Genomic DNA, 16,582 nt, shown 5'->3' on the forward strand with positions numbered 1-16,582 from the left:
TTCATATCATGTACTTCTTTGGGAAGATCAACCTATATAAAATTGATTAACATAAATAAACCGTGATCATCAACTCATCATCAAGTGATTTCATATGTATATAAATTGTTAAAATGATATAATGAACGACTTACCAGTGGATGATAGTCATGCCCCCCTTCAATGTGACCATTCTCCCTACAATGTCTCTTAACTGTTTTGATTAGCAGTCTTCTACAGTTTAAGCCCTTACAAATATTACAAGGACAATAACATTTTCCATCACCTTTTCTTTTCAAGTTAGACCACAATCTAGCGATTGTCTTCCTGTTTTGTTCTTCACTTATATTATCTAACATGATCGTTCTTTGCAGGAAGTAAAAATCGACCTATGAAAACTTCGGTCTACAACTTTCACAAACTAAGAAAAACTGTCAAAAGTACACAAATCTTCTTAGACCTAGCTAAATACTTTAATATTTTAAAAATACTTTCTTTGACTTTATTCCTAAGATTATTTGTAAAACCTTGACCAATCGCCTGAAGGTCTTATTTCAAGAGACCTTACAACATTAAGCCACTAAAAGCAATTTCAAAACATATAAGCTAAAAGTCTAGTTAAAATATACATTAGAATAAAAAATATACAATTTTCATACCCGAGCGCGCGGCTATAACTCGTGTAACGGCCTTCTTGCTTAGCTGTAGAAGCTCTCCAGCAATCAAATTATACAAACTACAAGGCCTAACAAAAATTTCAAAACATATAAGCTACAAGTCTAGTTAAAATATACATTAGATTAGATTCAACAATAGCAAGCAATGTTATTCAGAATTAGATTCAACAAACCTTAGCAGTGTAAATAGCCATCTCCTCTAAACTGGACTCCAGACACGAGGGGGCATTCACATACTCTTCCCCTAAAGGTATCCTGAAGAACAAAAGCCACTATTCTTGAGTTTGTGAATTGCACCTCAAGATGAATGAAGCTTAAAAGGAATGAAAATTGTTTTGATACATTTAAATCAGGATGTAATATTTATTCATAAGTATATACCTTGCAAGCACTTAAAATTGATGTTATATGTGTTGCAGGAAAAGAAAAAGTTTATACTTATGTGTATAGATGCACTTCATGTATGCGATCCAAAGCTTGAATGTTATCAAGTGTGTCCAATGATGGGGAGAGACCTCCATGCAAGAAAAAGATCTGCAATGAAACAAAAGAAAAGAAAATTTTCTTATAGTAAGAACAAGTTTGTTGTGCTGCATAGGGTACCAACAAAATAGTGTATAATATCTTTTTCTTTACCTAGCTTTCAATTCAGCATGAGAGCCTTTAATAGAAAAGTCAAGTTGATAACATATTTAACAAGAGCTGCAGGGCAGCATAGTTCTTGTGTAAGTCCAAGAAAATGTGTGAGGATTGATATAGATTTGCGTAAGTCCAAGAAGATGTGTGAGCATTGACATAGATTTTGTGAACATTTTCTATGTAATGAAGATTTTACTGCAAATGGAATGAACCTAGGGGTCGATTGGTAAAATGATTATTTGTATCAAATGGTGTAAAATTGAAACTAAAACCATTTCAATTGGCCACACCACTCATGGACTGTTCCTCCATATGTTATAATACTTTCATCATATATCACAAATATGAAATAGAATATGTAGCACACTAAAATAAAGCATTAAAAGATAGTGTCTAAATGTAATTAAATATATGGCACTAGTTATAAGAATTTGTACAAATCAATCAGAATGGGTTGAAATCAGTGCCCAACTTAAGAAGATCAACACTGATAATATGTCAAATATTTATTGTTAATTTTTGCTCGTAGCTGTAGGGAAATCAACTAAGCAAGCAACAAAAGAGCTAATAGTTTGTAAGAGTATAACATTTAAACTGTGTATGCTCATTTAAAAAGAGAGCCCATAATTTGGCATGAAATACTCAAGACAATAGAGGAGCTTCTACCAAATTCCCAAGAAATCTAGAAATTGGATGAACTCAGATGATTATTTTATTTTATTTTTGCCAAAGTTTTTAGTTTCCTTTAAGCTTTCCTTGTTGGATTATATATTCTTCTCCCGTTTACCTTAGAACTTACAATTGAATCAGTTAGCTAGCATATTGTTGTGAAAATACGGGTCATTTTTGAAGATACCCTGCTAGGATCCCAAGGAACTTAATATGACTATTAATAATGGAAAACTCAGAGAGTACATAAAAGAGAAGGGCAACCACGGATTCTTGTTTTAAATTATAATTAGTTTCAGGTCACTTATATGTCATGTCAGTGGCATGAAAATTATTTTAATGTGTTCTTTGATTGAGGCTTGAGTATAAAGTCCATAGGAGACATTCTAGTTTATTATAACTAGATGAAAAGGTAGAAAAAGTGTTACATAATTGAAAGGCAAAGGCAACTTATGAACAGATAAATAGGAATTCAAGCAACAACTTAAAAAAGACTATGTGAGAAATTGATATATGAAGAAAGATGAAGAGTAATATCAAATATGAATTGAAAAACACTAATATTATCTATTGAGAAACAAATCCCAACTAGCAGGAGAGAAAACATGCAATAAAACAAGAATTGATTAATTGCTCGTCTCCAACCACTTGAAAATTTCTACGTGTTGCCGTTGAAATATTTTACAAAAAATCCATCAACAAAACCCTAATTAGTATTACTGTTTAAAAAATGATTCAGAATCTTGGACCCAAAGTTTGGGGCACTAGGGCCTAGATCTCATAAGCTTATCAGCCTTAGCGAGGCCAAGTACAATAGATTCAAAAGTTGTAATATTCTGCACAATTCTCTTGTCAAACTCCTAAACCAGATATAAATTTAGGCTATGAGGCACATACAACAATTCCCATTGCCAGGCATGAAAAATGAAGTCAAGCTCATCATGCACAGAATCGTAACCGCAGGCAGAAATGCCCATGTCTGAGTTGGACATAACACAAAAGCCACAACTATATATTTGATATGCATCTTACTTCAACATTTCATGTAACACAGCCAAATCCAAAAGAAATCTCGCAAAAAAACTACCTGAGATTTATAACCTTTATCTTCCAATATCCAATGGCTCCTTATAGGCATTAATACAAAGAAGACAACTGTCAAAAACTGTGGCAATGATAAACATTTTGAAAAATAAAATTGTATTAGGTATAAATAAAAAACTGTGAAGAATGGTGTAGACTTGTAACCAGAAGATAACACAGTGAAAATTGATGAGCTCTTTGTTATCACCCACCTCAAAGAAACGTGCATATCAACTCCAAGTGTCAAATGTCAGCTGTAAGTGCAACAATGCAAGTTTTCATCTGTGTAACTTGTTTTTTCTGCTACAGTCAATGCTGATACATCCTACTTTAACATAAATAGATTCAAAAGGAAGCATTGTCAACTTAAGAAAAATAGTAAAAATAGACAGATGGATAAATGATGCATTTGTTTGGTATATTGTTAACTAGTTGAGCAATAACAAAAGCTACACCGACTGCTTGAAACTTTTTGTATGGCTTTTCCTGCCCCTGTGAAGAAGATGAAAAAATGCCATAGATAGTAATCAAAAGGAATTAAGCCTACTAACAACATCATGATTTGCATTGATATAAAAAACCACAAATCCATACATTTAAAGAATGACTTGAGTGATCTTTCAAACAATTTGAAAATGAGCTCTGAACAAATACTTTTAACCATATTTCCTTTTATTATGCTATGTCTCCCTACAAGAAAAATATTACACATGCTCATCTGCATGCCAAACTAAACATGCAATTAAACAAGTGTTACACCATTTGTAGAAATGGGAAGCTCAAGAGCACCCTCTGCGAGAATGATAGGCCCAACACTTTGGTACTTGCTCCCTCATGCCAAAACGTGCCAGCAAGTACAACCACCTAAACACTAATTTTTTGATTTTTGCCTCTTCTCTTTCATGGCCAAATGCTACTCAACGAGTGTTATCGAAACTAAATCTATGCAAAACATCATACAAATTTACAGATACTCTTTTGTTGCAGACATTAGAGAGGATGAAAATGAGGTGACTTGAAATCTCTCACCATCTTGGGCACAAAATTGCAAAGGCATATGGTATTGATTTCATAGCTGGTAGCCTTCCTCTCTTAAAGTGATACCTTTATTAACCTGGCTCTAATACCATGTTAAATAATGAAGGATCTTTGTAAATGTAATGGATCTCTCTAGGTGATAATCAATATAGAATGGATATGAATTAATTCAATATTGAAAAATGTTTGCCAGGTCTGAATATATAATTAGATCACTTATTAAAATTCCCAATTTGAAGAGATAGAATCATTTATGGATCTCAATAATCCATCTCTTGTGATCGGTCATCTTATTTAGTGCAATCAAGAGGCATATGAGGGGCAGTTGTAACTGTTCAACTACATGTCTCCTTGAGGAGACACATAGGCATAAACTTAATTAGCCAAAAAATCCAAAGGTTATCGATTATGATTAGTCACCAAAAAAATTATCAAGAGACCCTATGGTCATTGTCATGATTATTTGCTAAGCCAATTTCAACATCAAAGCCTCTAATATGAATATAGAGGATCATAACTCGATCCCATATGATTGTCATTCAATCCATCTTGATTAGGGATATACTACCCGATCCAAGAGATAGATATAATGTGATTGTTCATATTTTCATACTTAGTTTACTAATGACAATATCAACTCAATACAAGGATGCCAATCAACTCACTGCCATCATTGCTAATGCTTCTAAATTAGCACAAGTGCTCTATATTATGTTTTTGGTACTGAGTTAAACGAGAAAGAGAAAAGAGCATGATTAGTTGTCACATATTATTTGGCCAACTCAGTGCCAAAAATACAACCTTTAATGTGAAGTGAGGAGCTGCAATAGAGTGCAAGGATTATAACCTCTCCCCAAGTTTTTAGTAGACTAGGGAAGATGAAGATTTAAAATGTTGTAATGCAATTTATGAATCATGATGATGATTTTTAGAGATAATCACTATAAAGACAATCGTAATTTTGGTTGAGTCCTAAGTATGCCAACCATGCAAGGAACTTTGTATGATGCTGCAAGGAATGCATTGATGCATTTTTGGATTTAGTCTTCTCAATTAAATTCAAATGAGTCAACCTTGATAGAAAACACTTTTGTACTCATTTTTACACTCATTGGATATATTTTATCATTTAATTTTGTAAAAAATATATTTTTCTATCCCTTCTGCTCTCTAACATCTAGATGATAGATCATAGAGTGAGATCTGAAACATTGTGATTCAAAAAACATATACAATCTCTTCTAGAAACAACATCAAGTAAAATCTTGGATAGCAGAAAAATTGTTATGTATAACAGAAAGTTGTTTTTAAATAAACTTAAGCAATTTTTAATTTACCAAAGTTTTTGCTAAGCCCACATTTGCCAACTGTGTAAGGAACTTCATATGATGCTGCGAGGAATGTGTTGATGAAGCCAAAAAATGTGATTTTTTGATTAATCACTAATTTCCAACGTTCATGATTATGTAATTGTGAAGGACATGTCTGAATTGTATCTACTCTGATTTACAATCAATTTTCATCCTATCACTGTGAAAAATGGTAGTGTGATGTTGCTTGTATTACAAAAGGGATGTTTCTTGTCAATCTTGCTAAGGGTACTAACCCCAAATCCCTATAAGGGACATTGCCTCTTGACCCTTTTAGGTGCTCCATCCCTAAACCTGTGCCAACGATTGTCCCCAAATCAACCCTTGCTAACCACCATCCCCAAATCAAGATCCTTGGTCCCACCCTTCCCAAGACTCTAAAGGAACATATAATTTTTTGCAACTTTGTACTTAGTTTTTAGGTTGACTTCATACAAAGGAAATTGTAATTGAAAACTATCAACAATTAGTTATCATTTATGCAGTGTGTAGTATGTATTGTGCAATACAATTTAATCAAATACAATATGAACATAAATAAGAAAAAATATATCTCATAATTTATGGAATAAGCTTTCATTTTATTTTATTTTTGTATCTCTATTCTATAAAACCATGTTTTGTTAATTTTTTCATCTTTATTTTACGTGTGTTGAAAATATGATTTTTTCTTGATTGATTCGTGATAGTTCGATAATTTTTGAATCTTTTGGTTTGCCTTTTTTTTACTAAGAAGATTTTTACTACTATGGTAGATACTATAGACCTTGGCAATGAGGGCCATACTTTCATAACTATGCCAGATATATAATACCATTGCATTTCTGTGTAAGATACATGCAACCAAATGTACTTTTTATTACTGGCCATTTTGTGGACTTAGGGCCTTTCATTTCCAATGAAAATAATGTTCTATTATTACTTTTATAATTAAATTAATGAATATTGAGCAAGGATTTTTGAATTTTATTCATTATATGAACGTTTAAACTTGAATCTCGATCTCATGTAATGGGATACTTGTAACAATTTTCCAACTTGTATCCCAAATTTTTAATATATAGTCATAAATCTGTTGCTACCATCCTACCATAATGGGCTTTGGGAGTGAGATCTTACCACCCAAGGCTATGCAAAATAAAATAAGCTTGGACCTTTCACCGTAGAGATCCCCATACAATATAGTAGGTCAAACAAGCTCAATGCATCGAGTTAGCCGTTGCGGGTCTCTACCCCTCTCAATGAGTCGAGCTAGCCGATGCGGGTCTCTACCCGGCCCTCTCAATGCCTCGAGTTCGCCTCAATGCCCCTCTCAATGTTGCTGAAGTCTCCCGCGCACCTTTCCTCTCTGAAGAAACCTGTCGATTTATTTCAAATGAGGTTTTTCAGTTTTTTTTTTTGTCTTATATCCCGGTGGCGTCGCAATTACGTCGCAATTGCGACAGAGTCGGGCTAAAATTGAAAAAAAAAAGCCAAAAACACATTACCTTTTCTTGCCATCGCAAATTGACATCGTAAATTGACCCCTAATGTATTAGTGTGGGATTTGTCTTATCAAGTTTGATGGCTTAGACATAGTTGATAAAAAATATCTAACTAGAATTGTCCAAATACTAAGTATTATTTGTTTCGTTTGGAAGTGAGTGTACATTTTTGTGAAAATTGTGGGGGGGGGGGGGAGGTTGTGGATGCATTTGGTCTTATGCTACTTGATACTTTGGAGAATGTTTTCAGCTAATAATTCATAACATTCAGTGGAAAGTTTTTAGCCTACAACACTCTTCATGAGTTATGCTCATGAGCAGTTTTAAATCATTCATTGTGCTTCCATTTGGGCCATGGATGAATGCAAGCTTGTTAATTGTGCTTTGTTGCTCTCATTGTTGGAGTGCACAAATCTTGTGTCATGTAATCTTCGTGTTTGCCTTTTTGTATTGTTTAGTATGCATTTTTGCTAACATGCTATGATCTATTTGTAAAAACTAAATGCATAGAGTGGTTCTCAAAATTTCTCTGTATTTGTGTTTCTAAATTCACAAATTCTTGAGATGCTGTGAACAAAAGTCTATGATTTTTAAAAAAAAACTATTTTCCTAGTTGTGAATTCATCTCTCGCAAATTGTGCATTGTTTTCATAATTTTATTGTCCAATATTGTTCTCTGTATGCATGCGAGTATTCAAGAAAAAATTACTAAGAATTTAGCTATATCTCAAAATTATTTTGGTTTTTTTTGGCCGAGTTCCATTTTGTGAAACACCTCTATAGTTTTTGCATCGTATTGATGGTATTTGTACAATAGTTTTAAATGTAATCCGTTGTTGTTAAATTGTTCTTGATCGACATTTTACATTGTTGTGGAGGTTTTCTTTTGAACTAATGATCATAGTCTTAGTTATTAGCAATTAGTTTTATCTTTTGAGATTTTTGTTATCTTTTTTTTTTGGCAAGAGAATGTAATCTTTTATTTGATCTAAAGCTTAGGATGGCAGCATGTTGTCATTCTTTATTATGTGCCTCTATTTGTTTCTTTCACAACATTTTTTGGCGTTAGACAAATATTTTTTACCCATGCTAGTAAAAACACAAAAATAGTTTATCACTTGAAAATATAGGTTGTTTTATCGAGATCCATATTGGTTACAATGCCAATAATAATACAGAACACCAATAAGTTATTCAATTATTGTATCAGTCTTCTGTGATTTGCACAATGTTTTCTTTTCGTCTCCTAGAATAAGCATTATATTTACAATTTTATAGTAGATGCACAAATGTATATTGTTGGAAATGATTGAAATGATCATAAGAACAATTGTTGGAATAATATACGGAATTGGTAAAGAATGTCCTCAATCATTGTTTTGTCATTGATGTCAAACTTGCTACTTGCAGGGATGACAATTGCTTTAGTGATCCAAATACTATCAATTAGTTGATTGTCAAGGTGGAAGCAATCAATAAGATGTAACTAGGACACCTAGAGAAAGGTTGAAGTTATGATGTTGTAATGAAGTATAAGGATCAGTCAAGCCATTAATGAAACAATGTATTGGATGACATACTAAAAGATACAAAGAATGAGAACACTGAAACATATCAAAGATCTAAGGTTTTAGCTAAGTCTTGTGTAAAGCTCAAACCAAGTTCAAGTGCCGAGCAAGTTCAAGTGTCAAGAAAGTTCAGATGCCGAGCACCAGTAACTCAATGATGCCGAGTAACACAGAGGTGCCAAGCATCAGTAACTAAATAATGCTGAGTTGCTGCATTATTTAGAAAATCAAAGATTCGTCAGATCAAAGCTGACAAAGTTGTTATCTAGAAATCTATGAATTAAAAGGAGGATAAGAATGATGAGTTGGTGGCATAGAACACCATGTAGAACGTTTTTAAGGTACAGTTGGCAAAGAAAACAAGATATGGGGTAGATACATTGTATCCTACCTAATCCATTTTTGAAACCCTAAAATTAGAGAGGGAGAATTGAGTGGCAAAGGAAAATCAGACTTGTATATAAGAAGACATAAGTTAATGGAAAACAGTGTGGAAGAGAGTGAAAAAGAAGGGATAGTGTGAGAGAGAGCCCTGGTCAAGCATTAAAGCATGAAATGCTGAGGAACTTTGTTTGGATAGACGACCACAAGGATGATTGCATTGGCAGAATGAGTAGGAAAACTCAAGGAGACAAAGCTTGAGAGAGAGACAAGCAAGTCAGAACTAAAGTGATTGAAGCCAAGCATAAAGGATTGAACTGAAAGAGTAATCTAAAATTTGCAAAGTATGTTGTAAGTTATGTCAGATTAAAAGACCATTATCGTTACTTTCTAGCAATTGTAATAGTAAGATAAAACCTATGGACTTAGGTTGGTTTAACAGCCATTAGATAAATCCTTTAATAGGGTGACATTCCAAGTGGATGTTCTAAAGACCTTTAACCAGGCCCATTCCTAACAGTTTGGTGAAATCCTCTAACAAGGTCACATTTAATAGTGTGTTGTAAGCCTTTAACAGGGCAAGCTTTTAAGAGGGCATCACTTTAGAAGAGTGAGAATCAAGTAGCATGTTACTAGTGGTTTTTCCCAAATTGGGTTTCCACGTAAATCATTGTGTTATGTGTTGATCTTGAATGTTTTATCTTTGCATATTGATTTACAATAATTTTCTTATATGATTGTTTTAAGTTTGAACAGATGAAAAGGGTATAAAAGTATTAGAAAGGTATTAATAGGGCATTTTGGACCTTGAATAACTGATTCAACCCCCCCACTCTCAGTTATTCTAAAGAATTCTAACATATATTTAGTTATGTTGAAGGTCAATGATTTGGATTTTCACCAAGAGAGTAAAATTAGCATGAAATTATTATCATTGTAGTAGGTATTATATATGTTTTGGGTTAGATCGCATGACCCATTATCAGGATGGTAAAGAGCTCAAAGAGATTTGCCAATTTCAAATCTCCTATAACATTCTCTTATTCTCGATGGCTATGCGCAAGTTTAATAGTTGATGATAGAATGCTTATTCACAATGAGAAGCATGTTCTTAATGCAACTATTTCTACTTGGATGCAGATTTAACTCATTTGTAGCTGTCACATTTGTAAAAAGTGAAGCAATTTCCAAAAATAAAAAATGACAACACAAAGAAAATAAATGGGCTCTTGGTGTTTTTTTTGTTTATGGAAGGGGTTTATCAAAGTGGTCCTCATTTTAGGTTGAAATTGTGCTCTTTTCACGTTTTGTGTGTTATGTTTTTGTTTTTTTTTTTTGTTTTTAGTGGGTTTTAGGTGTTGTGTGCTTCCCTACACCTTGGTTGAACTTTTTTTATAATTTATACATTTTAATGTTTTTTAACAAAAAAAATTATAGTACAACATTGAAATGTTTTTAATTCCATTCTATGAACTTTATAAATCTAAAGTTGTTATTTATTTATTATTAAACTAAACCATGTTATAAAAAAAAATTTATGAAACTTGGAGGACTTCCATAAAAACAAAGCCCTTATGGCAAGAAATATTAATCTATGAAGTTTTGTGATTGGATGAGAGAGTAAAAGATAAAGAAATCCCTTTTTTAATCAACTTATGGGCCTAACCACTATCTTCAAAAAATATGAAAGAAGGAATAAGAAAAGTTATAGTCTATAAGGAAAATATATTTAACATGGGGCTTAGAGGTCCTCATAGCTCAAATCAAAAGAATATTTAATAGAGGTATTCATAATGGGTTTCCAACAAATTGGATGACTAGTGTTTACATCTTCTTATTCAAAGGTAGAGACACCAACCAACCTTCAAATTATCACACTATGACGATCAAATCCTCTTCTTAGTAAAAATTTGGAACTGTAATAGAAAGAAAAATCAATATTTGGGGTGAAAAGGAGGGAAAGAGGAAACAAACACAAATAGGCTAATCTGTTATGGTGAGGTTACTGAGTAACTTGACAACATTGCAGTGGATTATATGTTTACTTGATGTTTATCTATAATAGTATTAGGTTTGAAACAGAAATAAAAAGCGAGATAAAATGTAAGCTATTTTTTTATATCTTTTAAAAACATTCTTCCTCTTACAATTAGATACATTTTGAAATGCATGTGTCATTTGAAAGATTTTATAGTAGTCTGATAATATATTTTGTACTTTGAAAGGTAGATGATTCATTATTTTGTGTTAGTATATTTGCTTCACCATTTATGAACTTTCAAGCAACTCTAAAGGATTTATGTGAATAAATAACCAATCATAGCCTATTCATTTATAGTGTAACATTAATTACCTAAATGTGCAAATTGATGTTTTATACATTTTCTTTTTTATTTTATTTTCAAATCATTTAAATTCATTTAATTTGACACAATGGTTTCCTTCATTGGCATGCTCAGGTTTTTGAAGGTTAATTTGAAAGTGTGTTCATGAGGAAGCATTTTAGAAATCATATATGAAGTTTATGATGCATACAAAAATTGCAGCATGATAAATGTTAATTATATTACCTAATTAAGTGACATGGAACAAAATAAATTCTTGATATGTATCCTATGTTTTAACACTAAATATCTAAGGGCATATTTCTTGTGTCACTAAATTTGACAAATAAAATGAAAGCAAATTTAGTAGTTGTTTCTTATTTGAAAATGTGGTAAAAATGATTCTCCGAATAAAAAAATGTACTAAATTTTTCTTGATTATTAATAAGAATTAATTTAGTTATATAATTTGAACATTTCAAAGTAGTAATTTAGAATGTTTACGACTTTAAGTTTCTCTTGGAATTTTTAACTTTTAGGATATAATTATCATATGTGGAAATATATTTGGTAAAGGTTTCTATGGGTTGTGAGTTATAGATATTGTGTATCATGTTTATATTCGTCAAGGATAACTTTAAGAAACCCCTCCCAAAACAATGCCTAAAATGTTGGTGAATCCAACATTTTGTGGATGGAAAAATTTTATTGTTGAGGGTGGTTTTTTTGTTCCATGTAGGGAAATAAAATATTAAATGTTGGCAAATTTTTTCTTTCCCTAGCAAAAATCATTTTAAATATGGAAAATTAATTTTTTTCCTCGGTGACAGATAAATTAATGATGGATTTTTTTTTTCCTTGCCAAAAATGAGATTGTAATGTTAGAGGTGAATTACTTGTTTTGTAGAAAAATGAATAATACTAGTCTTCAGTAAACTTTAATGGTAAACTAAATTTTTTTTTTAATTTGAAAGTGAATTTGCACTTGTATTGGCTAGTGACTATACTGACTACTGAGTAGTGACTGTATTGACTACTGAGTAGTCACTTCAACTTGTGTATTGTCTTAGGTCTATTATTAATAATGTCGTTACATTAGTGTCACCATTACCAAGTTGGCTATCATCACTTTCATATCGTTAATACAATAGTTTTATCGACCATTGATTAATTAGACATCAATGACAAAAGATGCATTCTGGGGCTAGTTGCTTGAAATGACCTAGAGTCACATGAAATTTTGTGGAATGGAGACACATGACAAGTTTTGCACATAAATCATTAACTGGAATGTAGTGAACATCACATCAAGATTAAAATCATAAATGTGGTACTAACAGTTACAATTATTACATTCCATTTACAACCACCTTGGTAGGCACTCCGACTATTCGACATCAATGTGAGTACATTTCACACACTTGAAAATTAATAGGAATATGAAAAAATAAGATATGAAAGATCATGAACGTCAAACAATTTAATGCAACTTCCATTAAATACCCTCTGCAATTCCTCTTTCATTATCATTTCTCAAATTCTGGAATCTCAATTTGGTTTGTAAAGTTTCTTAGTTTGCAGAGTTTCTTAGAATCTTAGGGACCAGGGTTGTAATTGTCATGGATACACCAATTCATCTGAAATGCACCATAATGGGTCTGCAAAAACCCTTTTTGAGCATGATACCTGATGATGTCCTAGCCATGGTTTGCAAGGAAGATGCCCAAGGTCCTTTTATTCACCATGATTTGTTCATTGTCGTTGACCATGAATTCTTAAGAAATGATAAGAGGTACCGTGTGTCCACAGATATTGCCTCCCGCTTCCTCGCATCTCTTCTTGACCTTGGAGGTAATCAACTAGAAATTCTAATGCTTCTGCATAATGTTTTTAAGGAAATGTTTTTAGAAGATGATGTCAAAATTATTGTATTGGTCGAGTAGGTACTAGGGTCGAGCATTGACATCCCTTTTGTAGATGTAGTAAACAAGTGTTGTGAGCAAGGCATAGGGAGCATTGTACAGAAGCATCCTTCCTACTCAGCATGAATGAATGACAATTGACTTACCATCGGAAGTGGGTGTAGCTTGGGAGGGATTTTCTATGAAAGTGGTTGTTGTTGGATGACATCAATGAGATCGACTTCAAATGGCTGCACAAGTTCAGCGACATCATCTTCTCTAAGATATTCCTTGCGGAGGGGCTTGAAGACCTTTCTAATTGAAGGCTTCAAGCCCTCAGCCCCTCAGCTTACTGATGCTCCCTATTCCCTGGTTCCCTGTTCCCTATTTCTTGAATCCTATTTCCTTGACCCTTACCCTTTGGGCAAAAAAATATTTTTACAATATCTATTTTCCTTTGGATTGGGCCTTTCTCTTTAATGTAAATTATGAAATAGTAAAATCAGGCTAATTTAATTAGCTATTTTGAATATCTATGCTATGAATCAGTAGTATGTACATTGTACACTCTCAAATATTATCAATGAAAATAATAGTTTTTGGCTTCTTAAATCATTGTTCCTGTTAGTCTACAACTTTGTTAAATGCTTTTGGCTTCTCAATGCACTGTTCAAATGTTAGTCTATGATTCTGTTATAAAAAATTAATTGTTAATAGTTATAAAGTTAATAAAAAAAAAGGGTTTCAACAATCTCTTTATGGTTTCATATTTGATTAACGATTTATAGTTAAAAATTATTCAATTGAAAATCATCCAATGAAAATTTGTAAATTTGTAATGTGTATATGTATGTCCTTTAAATATGTAATATGTATATGTATGTCGATAATATATGAACAAACACAGGGGCCAGGGCCATGCAAGTCAATTGTTATTACTTATAGTAGTTTTAATTATTATTAATTTATTCAAAAATAGTAAATTAAAAAAAAGGTTTGTTAAAGTTAAACTTATGGTACTTGTAACAGCATGATTCATGATTCATGAATCTTTAATCCTAATCAATGATCATGCAATTTAAATTGTATAGATAATATTGACATTTTATTTGAAAATAAAAAATTCAAATTATAACTTATATATAAATGTTCATATAAAATATTGAATATTAATTAATTAATTTATTTCTTCCTTTTTGAAATGTAGATTTATTTAAATATCATGATCATCATAATATTTTTAACTTTTTATTATTTTTTGAATTAAATAAAAAATACCATGGTTATTTAAATTTAAATTTGGTTATCACTTATCATTATCAAGCTGAAGCAATTTTAAAAATATTGATTATAATCTAAATTAATTTTAATTAAGTAAAAATGCTACGATTATTAAATCAAATTATCATTATCAAGCAATTAATGATCAATGAATGATAATTGATTACAATTTACAAATTATAATTTTATATTTTCAAAAATTTGATGTTTCATTAACTTTACATGTTTAATTTCATTCATCCAAATCATGGATTTTGGAAATTGTCAAGAACTTTAAATAACTTGTATGTTTGCAACTGGTTACTGCACTTTGTATTTAAGTTTTGATTTGCATCGTGCAACAATAAGACAGGGGAGAGAAACCAATAGTCACGAGGACTAACTTCATCAACATGTAAAATGGACATTGAACTACCTACAACTAAGGTTTGAAGTTGTGACTCATCACACAACTCATTAAAATAGTGCACCTAGTGAGAAGTGTCCAAAAAATGACTTTTTAAACATTTGACCAAAGCTTAATCTAAAAATATATCTAATAATTGAATTTAAAATTATCATTTGTTATTAATAGAATATTGTATAACTATATGAAATGTAACATATATGTAACTTAAATGGACTAAATAGTTATTACTAATCATAAATATTTGTGATATAACTTTTATATATAACACAAAATAACAAATACTTCAACAAAAAAATAATTGTTGTTATAAAAATAACACATTATTATATAAAATACAACCTATAACCAACACAAAGTGACCATTAGTTGAATACTAAAAGTTTTTGACAATCTCACACATTTCATATTTGTGATGAGACATATTATTGATATGATTTACTCTATGCATATGCATTGCTACCCCAATAGTTGTACACATAAGAGTAGTATTTGTACACTAAGATATCAATGTTTATTTAATTGAGCATGCTGCATATTATGTTTTGAGTGACACACATATATTGAATAACTATGATATTTTTTTTGAAACAAAAAGTTATTTATTTCAATAATTAATGAATTCATATATTTATTTTTTCTATAACATTTATAAGTTTTCATGTGTTCAAGTATTGATATATTTTTTAATCAACATTTGGATTTTTTTATATGCACAAATAGATCAATTAATTACAATATATAGTAAAAATGTGTTGGAAGATTGGACTCTATGTTCAGGATAGGGTGATTGACTAATGCTATTGAACCTCGCTCAACTATTGGGTCCTCTCCCCTAAATTATAATTTAAATAATTAATATTAGTTATGCGAAAGGTTTAGCAATTCATGATTTGATCCGGATCATTCAATGAATGATAGATCAGCAACCATGGCTTTATTTTGAGCCAAATTTTAAAATATTTAAATTAAATTCTATTTCTACCCAAAATTAGGACATGTGTAGTTGAAGATTCTTTCTTATAAGTTATAGTTATGTTTGAGTCCTGACTCTTGACCTGATTAAAAGAAAGATCGATAGCCTGAGATGAATTTTGGATAAATTTTGGGAATGTTATTATTGCTATCAAGAAACATCCAAAATCATGACACTTATCCACGAGAACATTCCACTACCTGAAATTGGGACACATGTAGTCCAAGATACTCTCTTATAGTTATAACTTATATCTAAGTCCTGACTATTAATTAAAAGAAAGATCGATGGCCCAAGATGAATTTCAGACCATTTTGGGGAATGTTTTCCCATGTGCCTAGATTCATCCAAAATTGTGACACGTGTTTAGTCATTGCAAAGCTCAATTAAGTGTCAGGACTTAGTTAATATTAATAATAATTATGTTTAGTCTTTAAAAAAAATTATTAGTTAATCAAGACTCGATGAGTGTTAAGTAAAAGATAGATCAACGACCCAAGATAAATTTTAGGTAAATTTTGAGAAGGCTATCGCTGTCATCAAGAGTCATCCAAAATCATGACATGTGTCCTTGACAAGTGTCATAATTTTGGATGACTCTTGACAACAACGATAGCATTCCACAAATTGACCCAAAAATCATATTGATTATTAAGTTTGATTTGTATTAATTAATTTGTTTAAAATGAAAAAAATTCAAAATTCAAATGTATAATAATGTAATTAATTTTTAATTTTTATTATTATAATTATGTACATTATTGAGTCTTGATATCGTTTACATGTACATTGTACATAGTACTAGT

The 16,582-nt window shown here is 31.3% G+C and overlaps 1 long non-coding RNA gene across 1 annotated transcript; it reads right to left on the minus strand.

The window, feature by feature from the left end:
• Positions 1-385: 385 nt before the first annotated feature.
• On the minus strand, positions 386-911 carry LOC149551360 (uncharacterized). Its single transcript, XR_016353290.1, has 3 exons — positions 830-911; positions 639-724; positions 386-410 (listed from the first exon to the last, which is right to left on the minus strand). It is a non-coding gene; the product is annotated as an uncharacterized LOC149551360 (long non-coding RNA).
• Positions 912-16,582: the final 15,671 nt, after the last annotated feature.

This window comes from Cupressus sempervirens, chromosome 6 (genome assembly GCF_028749045.1).
Source record: "Cupressus sempervirens isolate cs-2001-9-10 chromosome 6, ASM2874904v1, whole genome shotgun sequence".
In the NCBI taxonomy this organism is placed as follows: domain Eukaryota; kingdom Viridiplantae; phylum Streptophyta; class Pinopsida; order Cupressales; family Cupressaceae; genus Cupressus; species Cupressus sempervirens.